Source organism: Gadus morhua, chromosome 1, assembly GCF_902167405.1.
Source record: "Gadus morhua chromosome 1, gadMor3.0, whole genome shotgun sequence".
Taxonomy (NCBI): Eukaryota; Metazoa; Chordata; class Actinopteri; order Gadiformes; family Gadidae; genus Gadus; species Gadus morhua.
Window position 1 is genome coordinate 7,779,436 of NC_044048.1, and position 7,550 is coordinate 7,786,985.

Sequence of the window (7,550 nt, forward strand, 5' to 3'; positions counted from 1 at the left end):
TGGGGGGGGGGGGGAGGGGGGGGGGGGGGGCAGAACTATTGCATCATTGTTTATATTTTTCTGTATTCGTCTGACGGATTCAGGATACATGGATCTTCTCCTTCCTGTTCAGTGTGTATTGTAGGCATTCAATAGAGCAGGTGTTTCTCAGCCAATCAGAGGGAGCGTTAGAGGCGGTCTGAACCTGGAGAGGCCTATCACTGCGGACTGAATAAGCGTTACTGATGACTGTGTTAGAGCCTGGGATCCGTGGCTGTTTAAAGTGTTGCAATCCCGTCTCTGGTAGATCATTGAAGTACGGGCCTAGCAACCCCACACACATCTGTTCATGTTATATGGATATGTTCATATTAATGTCACCCCTGACAAGTTCATGCTCATTGTTCACGTATGGGAAACAAATGTTAGATTCCTATTTTCCGGGGCAGGTATTTCTTGTTAGTTGTGTGTAGGCTGGTCACCTCATCAGCCTTATTCCTGATCCCTGAGTCTCTCGCGGAGCCGAGGGGGTGAGAGGGTGAGAGGCTTTGGTGTAATTCTGTCTTGCCAATAAATTTATTTTTTTTAATTGACAAAGAGTTTGTTGGCAAACTGTAGCAATACCTGACTCATCCTGGCTACTCTTGTCTATTGCAATAAAGAAAATAAACCAATACATGTATGTGAGTAAAATATTATAAATGTAATTTAAAAATAAAAATAAATGTGTGGTGAATTCTATTGGTATCAAGAGAAAATCATGGTGGGGGGGAAATAAATGTCAATAAATCAACAACTGCAAACTCTATTGTATTATTGTCTATCTACTATAAAAACATCTGCCTCTATGGAAATCACGATGCATGAAAATGACTTGATAAGCTTTGAACTTGTTTGATCCGGGCCCAGCCGTCGACTTCCTGTCCTTCTGTACATGAAGAGAAGAGGCTATGTGCAACCATGAAGAGCGCTAAGTGTTGTGTTGTGCTTGAACGCGTCACATTCTCACAGAGGAGACTACTGTACTGTCTAGATAGTTTAGTCCGTCTTTAATGTATTTCAAGGGTCCAACATCTTGGCTGCGGGCCAAGACTGTATAGTACCGACTACCAACCCTATGCGAAGTACGATCACAATTTGTCATGTTGCAATATTAATGTCCACCAGCAGAGGGAGGTACTATCATTACTGTGGAATCAAAGGTTGTGTACCATAGCAGTGTTCTCACAACCAATAGGAAAATATAACACATGTTTGATTCCATTCGAAATACACTATGCAATATAAGTACCACATTTAAAACCAATGCAACTAAATATTCTTCCTCTGGTATTTAGCAATCAAACACCTAATTCCTAGGTCTGATATTACACTTTATAAAACATACTACCTATTCAGGATGCCTTCAAAGGGTTCAAAATGTTTTGTGTCGACTAAATAACTGCTTAGTATACGCTGTATTATTTTATCACCGTGGTCTTCAATGACAGTAAAACAAGATGACCAATATGATATATCCATTTATAATGACCCATATGATATTGGCCAGAGCAATTACTGACTACACAATCCTATCCTGTTTGCGCATGACAGTATGTCGAATGACTTCCACTGTCACAACCAACAGCAATCGTGTCTGCTTCCTGTTTCTCTCCGCCCTGCATGGGCTTATACTGTGAATATATAGTATATATATAATACATTATATATATATATATATATATATATATATTAGAGCTGTCAGTTAAACGCGTTATTAACGGCGTTAACGCAAACCAAATTTAACGGCGTTAAATTTTTTATCGCGCGATTAACGCAATTACTTTATAAAAAAAAAATAATAATTTTTTTTTTTTTTTTTCTTTGGCTCAAAACAAAGAAGCAGTAGCCTGACTGCTATGTTCAAATGACATTTGTTCAAAGCAGTCAAAGCAATGTTGTTATCAATAAAAAATCATTTGCACAAGGCAAGCCGATGCACTTCACCATGTTGATAAGAGCATTACAATGAGAAGAATTATGGGACAAAAAAATCAAGGGATATTTAGCATAGAAAAAGAATTTGCGATTAATCGCGATTAATTAGAGTTAACTATGACATTAATGCGATTAATCACGATGAAATATTTTAATCGCTTGACAGCTCTAATATATATATATATATATATATATATATATATATACAGGGTGCGATTTGTGAAAAAACCAGAGGGGGGGATAATTTTGAGAGACATTTTATTCAGGAAAAATAACCACACAACAGTGTGAAAACTTATGAAAACAGTTGATCTTGTGACCTTGTGTATCTAAACCTTACACCAGGGCTATTCAACCTCCTTAACAAGTGGGCCGAAAGGGAAAACCACTGGGGGTTCATGGGCCACACCGAGTAAAACTACGTGAATGAATTGCTACAAATAAATCGTACTTAAAGCAGTGTTAACTTAATATATATAGTGCTACTACATGGAATAAACTTGTCAGACGCATTCCTTCCTTCTTCACTTTTAATCGTATCATTATAAAAGATTTTGTTCTCACATATTTTGGACACGTATTTAGAATTCAACAATGTTGTTTGAATCATCACAAAACAGAACTACTGTACATATGAGACATTTTGAGCCAGTGAGTCAGTGAGAAAGATTGCAATGCCTTGTTTGCCTAGTTTGGCTCATCCTGAGACACTCATGCAGCTTCTCATAGGTCATGGAGCAACGTGCCCTTGTTCTGATGGCATTCATATGAGAAAAGCTAGACTCACACATATCAGTTGAGCCAAACTTTGTCAGAATAAGTGATGCCAGTTCCTGATTGTGGGGTACTGATACTGGCTAGTATCACCGGCTACACACAAAAACCTGATTTGCATGCAACTATGTTTCTCCTTAATTTTATTTATTTTTTGCATGCAACCTCTTGCGGGCCAGAAAAAAACTAAGAGGGGCCGCATTTGGCCCACGGGCCGCTAGTTGAATAGGCCTGCCTTACACTTAGGCTTCATAACGTAGGCGGTAGGCCTATTTTGAACGTGAACTTAACCACTGCATTTGCAGAAATATTTTCTCATAGCTAATATTGTTTTTAAATGTGCCAATTAAAAAAAATATTTTTTTTTTCCCGATATCAGTTCAACAGAAAATATGAAATACCACAATGTGCTGTCAAGACGTTTTTTTTTTTCTTTTATGGGTTAATCGGGTAGACTATAGGTCAGACTACGAAAACAGTCCGCTCTGATGACGCACTTCAGCCTCTTTTTTTTTTGCTTTCCTGTTGGCGGATCGAAAGCAGCGTGGTGACCCTGCTTCAACCACATCTCTGCAAATCTGCGGGCCGGGAAGGAAGCAACATCTGGTGCATTTACAGAGATGAAAAGCAGATTGTGCATTGTGGACACATTCATTCTGTTTCTGCCATCTGTAAGAATGTGGTTCATGGCGCTGAAACCTCTTTCACACTCGGCTGTGGACACTAGGAGCGTGGAGACAGCGGTGAGAACTTTGCGCATGCTCTCTCCTGTGACACCGTGACATTTAAACTCATCGAACTCCTTCAGGAGTATGGGACTGGTTGCGGCCTCAACAGCAAGAGTTTTGTGTATGGCGAGAAGTTTTTCATCGCCGTAGAGGATGCGCTCGTCTTCATCAGATGGCCAGTTTGATGGATTTAGAGCGGCGGCGGCAGAGATTATCCCGTTGTCATCCAGCCTGCGCTCACGCGCGACGCCTCTGACTCGCTCCCGGTAGATCAAAATCACAGCACAATCAAAATGAAGACGGACCCTGTGTATTTTGGTTGTTAATTATTACGATGTAATGGTGAAAATACTTTGGGTGGGGGGGATAATTTTTATCCCCACCGAGGATAAAAATAATTCAGCAGAGGGTAGGACGTGTAAACCAGAGGGGGGGATAATCCCCACCATCCCCACCGGCAAATCGCACCCGGTTGAAAACAGCCTCTGGTGCTTCAGAACACGGTGTTTTGAGATTACAAAGCAAGATGGATCCACAAGGACTCACGCTGAAAATCGACAGCACCTGTCGTTTTATTTCTTGAACTACCTGAACACTGGGGCGGGTCCTGCATGCATATTTACACTGAGGCATGCACACATAAGCCTAAATATAAACTGACGTCTTAACGAAAGACATTTATCGATGTATTTTTGGAGACTTCCGTATGTGTATATAATTATATATATATATATATATATATATATATATATATATATATATATATATATATATATATATATATATATATATATACACATATATATATATATATATATATATATATATATATATGTATATATATATATATATATATATATATATATATATATATATATATATATATATATATATATATATATATATATACATATATATACACATATATATATATATATATGTATATATATATATATATATAATTATATACACATACGGAAGTCTCCAAAAATACATCGATAAATGTCTTTCGTTAAGACGTGCTTAAGAGGGAGAAAGGAGCTGGCAGCTGGCTTAAATACGCTGTAGTTATGATTACAGACACCCCTAATATTGATAGATCATCATGACCCCATGAGGATACACAAAGCTCCTTGTCCACAATATTTAAACCCTGTAGACACGTTATGCATCGACATGTTGAGCACTTTGCGGTCCTGCTCATATCAATGTTCTAACCAATGGAATTAATACTTTTTATAAGAGGTAACTTAAACATTCTCCACAAACAAACCCATGAAAAAAAAAAAATAAAAAAAAATAAAGAACTTCTCTCAATAAATTATTAGTACTGAGTTCCCAAACCTCCAGACTAGACTCCATACTCATTTTTACTTTACTTGCTAAAACTTTACACGAAACCCTTGGATCATCCTCACCATATGCTACCGACAACCTAGCAACCACCCAGAACACCATAGACACCACCTAAAAAACGCCTAGAACACAATAAAAACAACCATGGTCACTCTAGCAACCCCTATCATCTGCATATAATAGCAACCCTGTAGAAGACCCTATAAACCATATCGAACAATTTGGCAACATCCTAGCCACCACCAAAACACCATTGAATCCATCCATTATATCCTAGACAATGCGGTTGTATGCTATAGACCCTAGAGTATCTGTGGTATAAAGGCTGGGACGAATTTCGAATTATAAATATGTACAATCCATAACGTTAGCTCTCTGGCTCATAGCTCAGCGGACTAGATCCCTCCCGTTGCCAAGTCGTAGCTACGGTCCATCCTATTTATGTAAAAAACGTTATATGTGGATTGTAAAACGCATGAAAATATAAATGAATGATCTTCATTTATTTTCCTTGGCAAGTAGAAGCGGGATAATGCCCTTCGAGGTGTCAAAAACATGTTTGATCGATCGTAATTAAAGGGGACTACTTTTTGAGGGAGATGAACTCAAACAGAGTACACATTTAATAAGCATGCTATACGAATAAGAAAAAGCATAATTATTAAAGTATTTGAATTGTTTCATTATGTTGGCAAGCAAGAAGTAGAATAAATGGGATAATCAGTCTTATTAAAAGGGTTTGTGCAACAAACCGCACAACAAGAAATGATTGCGGCTCTTGTCGCTCTCGTCTCTTTCTGCCAACGACATGCACGTAGACCGGGGAGTGACGTAGAGCGACGTAGACTGATAATCCCTCTATAGAACACCCTACCCACCACCCAGAAGACCTTAGCAACCATGCAGTTCACCCTGACAACCACCTATATCACCAACCAAGAACACCATAGCAACCACCCAGAACACTAATCATTGTAAAGAACACCCTAGCAACCATCCAGAACACTAGTAACTATGCAGAACACACTAGCAACCATCCAGAACCCTAGTAGCTATACAGAACACCCTAGCAACCATCCAAAATAGCCAATAAGTAACACATAACACCCTTGTAACCACCATAAAGCTAGAGCACTGAAGATCACTCTATTGTACACTGCCAGAATACCAGGTGCTATATGTTACTCCTTATGTCTTCTGATGTGTAACTTTGTGAAGTTACTTACAAAATGCTAGAATAAACCAATCTAGTAGCGGTTCACATACTGCGTGCTTGAACAGCAACATTTGAAGCAGTTGGAAAGTGAGCGACAGAGAATAAACAGAAACCGAGGATATTGTTAGCAATGAAAACACGGTCAATATGTCATGTCTCTACATTAATATCTGTTTGCGATGTATTTATTGATTGATTTCTTGCCATCTAGATCTAGTGAACCAACAAAAGATGGGTTAGTAGATAAGGGAAATGTTTTTTACCTCTTCCAGCTGAGGAGTGTGGTGTCTGTGTGTGTGTGAGTGTGTGTGTGTGTCTCTGTGTGTGTGTGTGTGTGTGTGTGTGTGTGTGTGTGTGTGTGTGTGTGTGTGTGTGTGTGTGTGTGTGTGTGTGTGCGTGCAGACCACTTGTAAGTCGATTCTCCAACACTTACACAGCAGATCCTCCAGAGAGCCATCTATTGGTTTTCTAAACACTGCTGTTGTGTTGGGTTTGCCGTCTCCCTTGAGAGTTGGCTGAACCTTTAAAGTTCAAGTGACCATGCAGCCACACGAGGAGATGAAGTTCTGTTGTTTTTCCGTTTTTTCATCTCAGGGCTCCCAAATTCCAAAGCCCTTGTTGGTGTTTCTCCAGATGAGCAACTACACCCTTGGACAGATGGGATAAATTATACCAGCAGCACAAGCAGCACATATGCTGTTGGTGATTTCTGTAGAAGGGCTTGCCATTCTGAGTTATCTTTGCAACGCCGGCCCCCCCTGATCCTGGGTGAGGTCAATGCAGGTATTTCCCTCCACGCTTTCAATGGACCAGAACACTGTAACAAGCTTGTTTTCCCTCAGCACATAGCAGGGTGATGACAGAAGACTTTTCAATGACTAATATCTTCTCATCTCTACGGGGAAATAGAAAGAGATTACTACAAAATGACTGCATAGTTCCAATTCAATAAAGCTCCTCTGGGGCGTATTCCAGCGCACATGGACAGTCATGCAATATTTATGTATGTACCTGCCTATAGGAGCATTGCAGCGTGTGGCCTGTGTGTCTACTACACTCACCCTCTGGCCTTCAAGGGACAGGCTACCAATCTGTTCTGCCTTCCTGACGGCTGAGTAATGTCTTTAGTTTTCGCCGAGCAGAGATGACAGCGTCTTGGCTGTGTTGGCCGGGCAGCATCCGGAGACAAACGTCGGCATTGTAGTCTGCAGGAGTGGGTGGTCCGTGGGTGCTCAGCTAGCCAGCGCTGGTGCTAGCATGCCGGTCCAATGTGGTCACGCCATTAGAGGGAATCGAATGAAACAACTGCAGGCACAATAAAAAAACTTCAGAAGTATGAACGCAGTACTAAGACGTTTATAGCCTCAGCTGGATCGATTGATCAAGATTTCAGAAACGGTGCCTAACATGTCTATCATGTTTCGTTGATTCTTGGGTTTTTTAAGCCGTCACCATAACAGGACACAACACGTCACAATGTCAACGTTAAATGTTTTGTTGACTTCCTTGTGGCAGATATT